A 12,019-nucleotide genomic window follows, 5' to 3' on the forward strand; every position below is an offset into this window, starting at 1 on the left:
ATCCATGTTATAAGCAAATGAAACATATATAAATTCAGATTCATGACATTCAACTGATTCAACAATTTACTCATAGGATATAAGTGAAGCACACGAGTAAATGAAAAACTACTCCAAAAGATATGAGTGAAAGACACTGAGTAGTCAAATAATTAACTAGCCATGGGAGGGTTCCCTTTTTTATTCAATAATCAGATCCAATTATTTTATTCAAACAACGAGTCAAATTGAAATAAAATGACATTGCAAGGATAGCACAACTCATGTGAAGAAGCAAAAACTTAGGCTCAACCGATACTAACCGATAGTTGTTAAACAAGAGAGGTGGGATGCCTACCGGGGCATTCCCAAGCTTAGATGCTTGAGACTTCTTGAAATATTATCTTGGGGTGCCTTGGGCATCCCCAAGCTTGAGCTTTTATGTCTCCTTAATTCCTCTCATATCACGCTTTCTCTTTTTATGATAAGCTTCATTCACAACAAACTCAACAAGAACTCGTGAGATGGGTTAGTATAAACCAATACAAAACCTTATCATTTTCTACTGTAACAAATCACTAAAATTATTATTCAACATTGAATACTAAATGCCTCTGCATATTTAATACTCCTATCCTCAAATAAAATCATTAAACGAGCAAGCATACGCAAACAATGCAAACATAACAGCAATCTGCCAAAACATTACAGTCTGTAAAGAATGCAAGAGTATCAATACTTCCCTAACTCGAAAAATTATAAGAGAAAATTCCCACTGTAATAAATTTATCAGATCTTAATATGCAAAAATATTCAACATTATACCATTCTCTGACTTTTCTAGGGAATTTTTGAAACAGCGATAAACTTTCTATTTTGAAACAGCAACATGTATACTAGCAAAATAAGCATGGTAAAGGCTATCCTTGACATTTTTATTGAAACTAAAGATGCAAAACATTATTATAAATAACAGCAAGCAAATACTAACAAGAGGAAATGACGCTCCAAGCAAAACACATATCATGTGGTGAATAAAAATATAGCTCCAAGTAAAGTTACCGATGAACGAAGACGAAACAGGGGATGCCTTCCGGGGCACCCCCAAGCTTAGGCTCTTGGTTGTCCTTGAATATTACCTTGGGGTGCCTTGTGCATCCCCAAGCTTAGGCTCTTTCCACTCCTTATTCCATAGCCCATCGAATCTTTACCCAAAACTTGAAAACTTCAACCACACAAAACTCAACCAAACTTCGTGAGATAGGTTAGTATGATAAAGAGTAAACCATGCACTTTGGTACTGTAAAAGACAAGGTTCATAATTGTTTTCACATAATGCCTACTGTACCATATTATTTCTACAATTTATATTGAGAAATATAAGCCACAGAAACTAGAAAACAAGCAAACTATGCAATGAAAACAGAATCTGTCAGAAACAGAACAGTCTGTAATGATCTGAACAATAACCATGCTTATGCTACTCCAAAAATTATGAAATAAATTGGTGGACGTGAGTAATTTTTCTATTAATCTTATGCAAAAATAATAAGCACTCTTCTATAAAAAAATGACAGCTAATCTCATGAGCGCTCAAAGGTCTTACTTGGCACTTTATTGAAACAAAAGATATAAAACATGATTAGTACAGTAGCTTAATCATGTAGACACACAAAAACAGCAAGGATAAACATTGGGTTGTCTCCCAACAAGCACTTTTCTTTAATGCCTTTTAGCTAGGCATGATGATTTCAATGATGCTCGCATAAAAGATAAGAGTTGAAACATAAAAAAAGCATCATGAAGAATATGACTAGCATATTTAAATCTAACCCACTTCCTATGCCTAGGGATTTTGTGAGCACACAATTTATAGGAACAAGAATCAATTAGCATAGGAAGGCAAAACAAGTATAACTTCAAAAATTTAAGCACATAGAGAGGAAACTTGATATTATTGCAACTCCTACAAGCACATATTCCTCCCTCATAAAAAATTTCAATAGCAACATGGATAGAAACTTTGTTCTCGTACTCAATTGGAACCTCTTCCGAAATGGTGGAATACTAACTAAAGTTGACACTCTTCCAAATCCACTTTCATAAATATCGTACAAAGATTCAACCTCCTCCAAGATGGTGGGGTCACTAATTCCTAAAGTTGACACTCTTCCAAACCCACTTTAAATTATAGTATTATTCATACTCCAAAAGATATAAGTGAAGTTCCTGGAGCATTTTACAATTAATATAGACTAGCCAATATCCAAGCTCGAAATATATAAGTGAAGCGCACGAAGCATTCTACAAAACCATACTCAAACGATTTAAGTGAAGCAGAAAGAGCAATTCTATAAGATCATACTTAAAAGATAAGTGAAGCACATGAAGCATTCTGTAAATCGATGAAGAGCTAGCTCATACTAGCATGATTCTTAAAGAAAAATACAAACACAAAGGACCCAAATCATGTGAACAAAACAAAAACCGAGGTATACCGATATTTGTTGAAGAAGAAAGATGGGATGCCAACCGGGGCATCCCCAAGCTTAGATGCTTGAGTATCCTTTGAAATATTTACTTGGGGTGCCTTGGGAATCCCCAAGCTTGAACTCCTGTCTCTCTTTATTCTTCTCACATCGGTAATTCCTCGTTCTTCAAACACTTCATTCACAAAAAAACTTAAACAAAAACTTGTGAGATCCGTTAGTGTAATAAAGCAAACTACCACTTTAAGGTACTGTAATTAACTCATTCTTTGTTTATATTGGTGTTAAACCTACTGTATTCCAACTTCTCTATGGTTCATACCCTGCATACTAGCCATAGATGCATCAAAATAAGCAAACAACACACGAAAAACAGAATCTGTCAAGAACAGGACAGTCTGTAGTAATCTGGAAGTTTAGTAAACTTCTGTAACTCCAAAAATTATGAAATAAATTTGACAATTTGAAAAATTTGTACAGAAGTAATGTGCAAAAAGTTTCAGACCCATTTGACTTTCCAGTAAAAAAATGTAAATTCATGCACTACAGTCAAAGTTTCTGTTCTTGTTCTGCACATAGTAAGCAAGCAATCTTATCACACTAAAACCCAAGCTTGGCACATTATTTTTATAATACAATGGATATATACAAGAGGATAATTATTTACAGAGAAACTTCCATGAAAAATTCTACATTGTTTCCGTGAGCATGAACACAAGTGCTCAAGGTCGACCCTCACTTCTTCAATGCATAACTTTCCAATCACTTCTCTTTTTGAAAAACTTTTTTAGGCATGAGAGGCATGTAAATATTTTTTGGTATTTTCGTTCTTTTAAAAAAAATTGTATGTTTCACCCACAACTAAACAGAACAAAAAAGAAAAAAGAAAATCTACTAAGTGAAGAAAGAAAACAAGCACACACGAAAATATCAACCCCACGCTATTGCTCCCCGGCAACGGCGCCAGAAAAGAGCTTGATAATCCCCTAGTGCAGGGAATCATCGTAGCAATTCCCAAAGGTGGAAGTGATAAGTATGGAGTGTCGAACCCACAAGGAGCTAAAGGTAAGATCAATATTCTCTCAAGCCCTATCTGCCACTGATACGACTCTACGTGCACCGAACATTTGCTTCCAACTAGAAACAAGAAATAAAACTGCGTTGTGGGTATAAAGAGGATAACTTTGTATGATACCGGAGAGCTAAAATATGAAAGTAGGTGCTGTTATCATAAAGTTAAAATATATTACTAAATAATATAAATAGCGAGTGTGTAATAATGGTGGATCGGTGTGCGGAATTGTCCTAAGCAATTGTTAACAAGATCGATAGTCGTCATTGCAATTTCATATGAGGGAGAGGCCTAAGCTAACATACTTTTCCATCCTTGGATCATATGCACTTATGATTGGAACTCTAGCAAGCATCCGCAAATACTAAAGATCATTAAGGTAAAAACCCAACCATAGCATTAAAGCATCAAGTCCCCTTTTATCCCATACGCAACAACCCCCTTACTCGGGTTTGTGTTTCCGTCACTCACGCAACCCACTATAAGTGAATCATGCATGTATTGCAACACCCTACAGCGGGAATCCCTCATGCTTGCGCGAAACGGAGGGCATCGTAGGACAGCACCAAAAGAAAACATACAACTCGTACCAATCTAGATCACCAATCAACTCAAGGACAAAATATATCTACTCAAAACATCATAGGATGGCAACACATCATTGCATCATAATATGTAGCATAAAGCACCATGTTCAAGTAGGGATTACAGCGGGGTGCGGGAGAGTGGACCGCGTAAAAGAGATGAGGATGGTGATGATGATGGTGATGTTGATGAAGACAATCACCCCGGCGATGATTCCCCTCCCGATGGCACTCTCGTGCCACCTAGAGAGAGGAGGAGAGGTTCTCCCCCTTGTGCTTCCTCCTCCATGGCTTTCCTCCTCTGGTCCTTGGCTTTCATGGCGATGATGGCCCCTCCGAGATCCTCCTCCATGGCCTCCGGTGATGATGGCCCCCTCCGGCAGGGTGCCGGAGAGGGCCCAGAGTGATTTCTCATGGCTACAGAGGCTTGCGGCGGCAGAACTCCCGATCTTGGTTAATTCCCGAAGGTTTCTGTATTTATAGGAATTTTTGGCGTTGGTTTCACATCAAGGGGGTCTCTGGGCTGTCCACGAGATAGGGGGCCGCGCCCTAGGGGGGGCGCCCCCCACTCTCGTGGGCAGCCCGAGACTCCTCTGGCCCAACTTTGATGCTTTGTGGTCTTCTTTTGGTCCAGAAAAAATCCTCAAAAATTGGCAAGTCATTTGGACTCCGTTTGATATCCCTTTTCTGTAAAAACACAAAAACAAGGAGAAAACAGAAACTGGCACTGGGCTCTAGGTTAATAGGTTAGTCCCAAAAATCATATAAAATGACATATAAATGCATATAAATCATCATAGAAGGATAATATAATAGCATGAATACTTCATAAATTATAGATACGTTGGAGAGTATCAATACTATATATGAACTGCCTATGAACTGTCCTGGTTTCAGATCATTTTGGGTATTTGTTATGTGGTGCCCATGGCACTGCATGTGATCTGTAATGCTTTAAGATATTAACTGCCTATGATCTCCAAGTTGTAATGCTAAGTATGGATAGTAAGTTAGCTTATGAACTATAGTCCATGATGATGTTAAATTTCTATATTTGTTATCGTAATCTGTTGCATCCAGTACTGACCTATATATAGCACATAGATAGCAGATAGAATTATCTGATCTTGGACACACCAGAGATAGCACATATTCTCTGTAACATAGATAGCACATAGTCTCTAACATAGAAGGCACATACATGCAAATCAAGTTTCAGATAAACATAACTAACGATACTGAACTTGTGAACACTGACGAATCCGAATTAGCTAACACTAATTTCAGAGCAGGTTTCAGAGATAGGTTCACTTAGGCAACTTAAATAACATTGGATCTACTGCTCATCTTTAGGATTTGCTAAGCGTGTAGAGCGACGCCTGATTTGCTTGATCTGCCTTGGATCTGTCTGCTTCTGCACTTCCTCCTCTTCATCGTCTTTGTCGATGACGATGATGGGAGGGGGACGGTGGCAAGCCTGCTCTGCAGGTGGCGCAACTATCTGCAAGTCGTCGTCATCCTCTTCCTGCACTGCTACATCAGTTGCAGCTTGTGCCGGAGCAACATAGCGGTGGGCTTCCCATCGCTTACGCTGGCCATCATCGGAGGACTCTGCATCTCTCATTGCCCATAGTAGAGTGTCGATGGGCATGATACCTTTACCTTTAGTTCCATAGCTTTGCTGCATGCACTTCTTCTCTTGAGGCATCGCCTTCTTCTGGACTAGGTCAGCAGCATCTACTAGTCCATCCACGATGTTGCATCTCGTAGCTATCTTCATGTAGTCCAGGAATAGATCCTGGTCACCGTGCGCTGAACCAAATAGCATGGCAACCCAGCCCTTGCTAGTGGGGAATGGGTTGAGCCATGGGTCTGGTGTGGAGGAGGAACCTGCCATGGGTGCAGAGAGGATGTGGTTGTGAGAGAAGTGGCGAGTGAGGTGAAGTTGCGGAGACCCAGTGAGGTTGATGTTAAGTAGTTGAAGAAAGAGGAGACGTAGTAAAGAGAGGTGGAGTGATGCAGTAAAGAAGTTGAATTCAGTGAGACTTGGTGGTAGTTTGGATGGTAGTTGTGCTGTAGTTATTGCGTGATGAAACTTGTGTTGTTTAAAGTTGACAGAAACTTGTGCAGATTCAGAGGCAGTGCACAATAATTCAGATTCAGAGGTACATCAGAGCAGGTTTCATTCACATAGATCAAGCATGCTAACTTAAAACAGAGTACTTTGCAGGATCACATACATTGATCTAAGTTGCTAAACTTAAAATAGGTAGATCATACACTGCAGCATTATCATCTACATTGCAGCATCCTCAGTACTAACGCAGTAGACGAAGACGCTCTGAACGACGAACAGGACCTTGGAAGATATGTTTTTTGGGCTTGTTTTTCTTGCTAGATGAGCATGCTTCCTCCTCCTGCACTGGTGGCTTCTCCAGCTCCGGCAGCACCTGCTCTGGCTGCATCTCCATCATTTTCATGAGGGTCAGCACTGGCACTACGCGTTCAGCTAGGTGATCCACCGACACAGATTCAGGCGGTCTTGGTACATATACCAACGAGCTCGCTAAAAAGGGTCCGACGAATCCCTACCTTCACCCATTGCCCAGATGAGGTTTTCAATCAAGGGGCGATGGACGTCAGGCAGGCGCTCCATCTCCTCGTCTGCGGCGACTGCCCTGACGGTGAGCGCTTGGTTCTGCAGCATGGTAGGGCTGCTGAACCAAGAACTGACCTCACGCGCATAGTCCAGCTTCTTGGTGTCGCCGGCACACAGCTCCCGTAGGGCCCTATGCCAACCCTCTCCAAATGCCATCGCCGGCGTGAAGGTGGTTTTTTGGATGGGAAGTTGGATAGGCAAATGGTGGAGTAGAAAGAAAGAGCGGAGAAGTGGAGACTACACATTTTGGGTGTTGCCTTTAAATACATGGCTGGCTACTACTTGTGTGTGGATGCCTCTAGACCTACATTAACTACCAAGAACCACCACGCACAAACAATTACAGATCACAAATTAAGAAAATTCAGTTAACTTCGCACATATTTAGAGAAATTGATAAGAATTCATACAAGACGACATTTATTCAAGAGAGAAATCCATAGCAAGCATTAGTGAGAATAGATTCACCACGCTGAATCAAGAATTCTACTCCACCTCGCCCTGGTGACTTGATATCGATGGAAGTTTGCCCTCTCTCTAGCCCACCAAATGATCAGCTCATCAGTGATGTTGGTTCCAGCTGGGAACACCTTGTTGAACTGCCTCATGTCGTTGGAGTTGTGTTCTGCCATGATTGTGGCAGCCAGCCGTCGTCGTCGCTCAAGTCGATTGACCCTCCTTTCTTCTCTTGCATCCCTTCTTTCTGCCCTACCCAACTCCTCCTGGTCATCAACAACTTCTCCATGGCTGGGATCCATCTCTTTGGCTAGCGGTTGGGTTGTAGTGGTGCTGGCGGCTAGGTTTTGGGTAGGGGGAGAGAGGGCTCGCCTTCTTATAGACAACAAATAAGGCTATGGGAGTTTGATCCAATAACAAAGCCCAATCAAAGGCCCATTTTCACAGATTTAGAAAAATTCAGAAATAGCCAAACATGTTCAGAGCACATAACAGGTTCAGACAAATTCAGAAAGTGCCAAACAGGTTTCAAAGCACAGAACAGGTTCAGACAAATTCAGAAAGTGCCAAACAGGGTTCAGAGCACATAATAGGTTCAGACAAATAGAGAAACTGCCAAACATGGTTCAGACCACAAAATAGGTTCAGACAACTTGACCACAGAATAGGTTTCATCTCTGCTTACCTGTCACTTCAGTAGTTGCCACTGCAATAGAAGTAATCTTTTAATTTGGAGCTTGTCATTCTCTTCCTCTTGGTCCCAACTTGATTATCTGAAGTGGTTGCAGCTCTTGGAGCAGTGAATCCATGAGACCTGCCTCTACCTGCAGGCCTACCTCTTTTAGCTCTTGGTGCAGGGCCTGGTGCAGATGCAGAAGGGCCTGGGCCAGATGCAGAAGGGGCTGGTGCAGATGCAGATGGAGTTGCAGCAGCAACTGTTGTGGTTCTTGCAGTTGCAAGAGGAATTGTTCTAGATGAACCAGGTATGTCTTCATAAACTGCCCTATTTTCCTGCTTGTAACACATAACATTTCTTTTAAAAACATTTTTGGATAAAAAAGTATGTCTAGGGGAAATGAAATTGGTTCAGAAAAATAATCTGATGTCCTGTCTTCCTCATCTAAAGCCTAGGACTTAGAGTCTTGTTGCAATTTATATACCTATGTCCCTCCAACCCACAATTTCCACAGGTGATAGTACCCATCCTACTAGTGTCTCTAGGAGCTGGAACCTCAAACTCACCCTTCCTCCTTGTTGTCTGCTTTTTTCCTGCCTTTTCTTTGAACACAGGAGGCTGGATATCTGGAGTGTTTGTATCAGGCCAGCAATCTGGACCAGGGACAGGGAAAATTATTGCTTTGTATGCCTTCAGGTACAATGGCTTCTTGAAGAATTCATTAACATAGTCTTCAGGATGGAGCTTTTGCTTTGTCAATGCAGATATGGCATGACTGCAAGGACAACCTGTCATGTCCCATCTCTTGCAGTCACATGTACATGTTGCCATGTCCACACAATATTGGTTTTCTTTGCTTGTTACTTGCCAAATTGTCTCACCAGCTCTGTGAGCCTGACAGTGCTTGACATACTTTTTGTTCTCTTCTAAAATCTCTGAGTAATTTGGTGTGATTGTCCACCTGCATGTCTGCAACTTCTCCTTAGTCTGCTGCCTCTTTATCATCTGCTTGATTCTAATCCCTTCAAACATTATCCTTATTGGTTTGGATCTAACATCAAGTATCATCTTGTTGACGACTTCACTAAGGTTGTTCATAACTAGATCTGTTTTGCAAGTGTGATCCATAGCATACATAGCCCAAGCAGAGACCTCTATATTCTTAAGCCATTTCCAAGCATCCTCAGACTGTGCTTTCAGAGCTGCTATCCCTAATTCATGCCCATGCCTAGTGTAAGAGTAGCTAGCCTGGTCAACACACTGCTTTAGTTCTTTGCTTCTATACCCAGCTGCTTGGAAGTTTGCATATATGTGCCTAAGACAGAATCTTTGAGGTGAATCAGGGAACACCTCATTTATTGCCTTAAGTAACCCCTATACATTCAGAAAATAGGGTCAGACATGAACACACTAAAATAATTCCATGCAATTCTATACTATGGCAACAAGGATCAATGATTTACTTGCTAACCTTTTGCCTGTCAGATATTATTGTGTATGTTCCAAATTTGCTACCACTACCAATGCAGCATCTCAGTTGAGTTAAAAACCAAGTCCAACTATCTCCATCTTCCTTGTCAACTACACCAAAAGCTATGGGGGTAGATGTTGTTGCTGGCATCCCTTCCTGTGGCAGCAAGAATTTGCTGTCCAGTGATTAACTTGATGAAACACCCATCAAGCCCTGGATACAGTAAAACATTAGCTATAGGCCAAATATGACCCAAAATTCAGAACAGTTAATTCAACAACAATTACCTATAAATGGTCTGCAACCATTCAGAAACCCTTCATTTGATGCTGCCAGGCAATAGAACATGTACTTGAATCTAGGAGTGGGTGCAGGATTTTCTGGGTCAACAAATGTTGTTACAATACATCTGCTCCCAGGGTTTGTGTCAAGGACAGCTTGAAGATAATCCCTCAGTCTCAAGTACTGTTGCTTGTGGTCACCTTGCACCACATCAACAGCCTTCCTCCTTGCCCTATATGCTACACTTCTTGAAACATCAACTGAAAACTTAGTCTTAGTCTTTTTTATTAATGCATCCACAGGAGCTCTAATGTCTTCTTTCAATGCTGGTTGTACTAATTTGGATAACCACTTTGTGGTAACCTTTGTGTTCTCTGCACATGCTCCACAAGTGTGCAACATATCACACTTCTTGATGCAGAAAGTTTGTTCATGAGCTATCTTAGAGGCACAGATATAAAAATCACATCCATGTGCTCTCTTTGAGCACCAAACAATAATCCTATGAGGGGCATTTCTGTGATACTGGAAATTCCTCAAAGTCCTGATGTGAAAATCCCTAAGTGCATCTCTGAACACATAGACATTGGTGAAGCACAGTCCCTTACAAAATTGTTCTTGTGGATCTGGTAGCTTTTCATTGAACCATACCCTTTCCTTCATCTTCTTCAACCTTCTCTTCCTACCACTTGGTAGTTTGAAAGCTCCTTCAATCTCATCTTCTTCATCACTAACTCCAGGATCACCAGGAAAACAAAACTCATTTGCTTCAGGAAACCAGTCTGGTTTTTCCTTCTTCTCAACCTCATGGTGTGATCTACTTGTTGGACCAGGATTTCTCACTGGCTTCAGCTTCTGGACCATTGATCTATTTTGTTTTGCAGCTTCTTCTTCAGAGGAGGAGCCTATATGTAATTCCACATTGTTGCCATCTTCATCAGAAAGAAATTCAGACACATCAGTGTCACCTTCAAAATGGTTAAGGTCAGCTTCTCTCTAAAGATTGTTGTTCTTAAGCTCATCCTTTCTGTCTTTGGTTGCATCCACCAGTTTCGTGCAACTTTGTTGTGTGTTAATGCAACGTTCAGCAAAATAACTATCTCTATTTTCATCTGCATTAGAAGGCTCATCTGCTCTGACAACTCGTATGTTCAGAATCTTTTCCTTATCTAATTGGATCAGCATCTGCTGCACATCATCTTCACAACCAACATGCTTTAGACCTTCTATACCTTTCTCCTCATCAACAACATAGTACATATAATCATCAGCTCCATAGCCCTCAGACGCACTAAGAAAAACCAGAGTAATATATGATATGTTTGACTGGTAAATTCTTCTAACCACAGATTCTCTGGCTAGGAAATGAAACCAAATTTCCCACTTTGGGTCATCAATATTGCAACATATATTAAGATAGTTATAATTAAACGGCCTGGACAATATTAAGATTTCTGACAGTTAACTGTTTTTCAATTCTCTGACAGCTTGGATTCACTGAAACCGTAATGTTGCTAACAGATTTCAATTTACCATTGTGCACAAACAGAGTTGTAATCTGAATCTAAGTGTGCAACTAGCCTATATATCATGCTTGTAAAATTAACCTAAAATTACATAAACATTATGAGAAGTCAGATGCCATACCTAGCTCCGCCAGCAGAACAAGGAAGCTTGGGCCGGCCTCGACCTACGCTTCTTCTCGTTGACGGTACTACAACCGGAGGCGGCCTCACCGACATCTGGGACGGCTGAGATTGCGGTTGGGAAGGGTGTGGAACCACGAAGCTTGTGCTGCCTAGCCAATTATCAACCTAGGAGAAGCCGACAACATCGCCTCCAACCACGTCGGGAGGTATGCCTCCAAGTGATTCGGCGCCGGAGTTTGCATCCACCGCCGCCATGAACGCCGCCGGCTAGGGTTAGGAGAAGAGCTCGGGGGAGAGTGAGGGAGCGTGGGGATGAGCGGCCCGGTCGGCTAGCTTAGTCCTGGTCGAGTAAATAGCATAAAACTACTACTTTACAGGCTAGGGTTGCAAAAAACTACTGGTTTTTAATTTTTCTCAAAAAACTACCAAACACGCGGTCGACTGTTTCAGAAAACCCCAAATGACCATTGTTTAACAATTAAACCTATTTATGACAGGTCAGGCCCGCACCTAAACAAACCGTTTGTTTGACCGTTAACTGACACATGGGTCCCACATGTCTGTGTTTCTTCATCATAATGTAATAATTTTAAAAAATCAATCAGGCCCTTGTAAATATTTTCAAAAAGAAATCAGGTCCCTGCAAAAAAAAATTAAAAAGGCAATCGGGTCCTTCCCGTGGCTGTGCTCCAGATCGAGACG

The 12,019-nt window shown here is 41.2% G+C and overlaps 1 pseudogene; it reads right to left on the bottom strand.

The window, feature by feature from the left end:
• The window catches only part of LOC123089886 (uncharacterized), an 86,349-nt pseudogene extending 74,777 nt beyond the window's left edge, over window positions 1–11,572 (bottom strand).
• Window positions 11,573–12,019: the final 447 nt, after the last annotated feature.

This window comes from Triticum aestivum, chromosome 4B, assembly GCF_018294505.1.
Source record: "Triticum aestivum cultivar Chinese Spring chromosome 4B, IWGSC CS RefSeq v2.1, whole genome shotgun sequence".
Lineage (NCBI taxonomy): Eukaryota > Viridiplantae > Streptophyta > Magnoliopsida > Poales > Poaceae > Triticum > Triticum aestivum.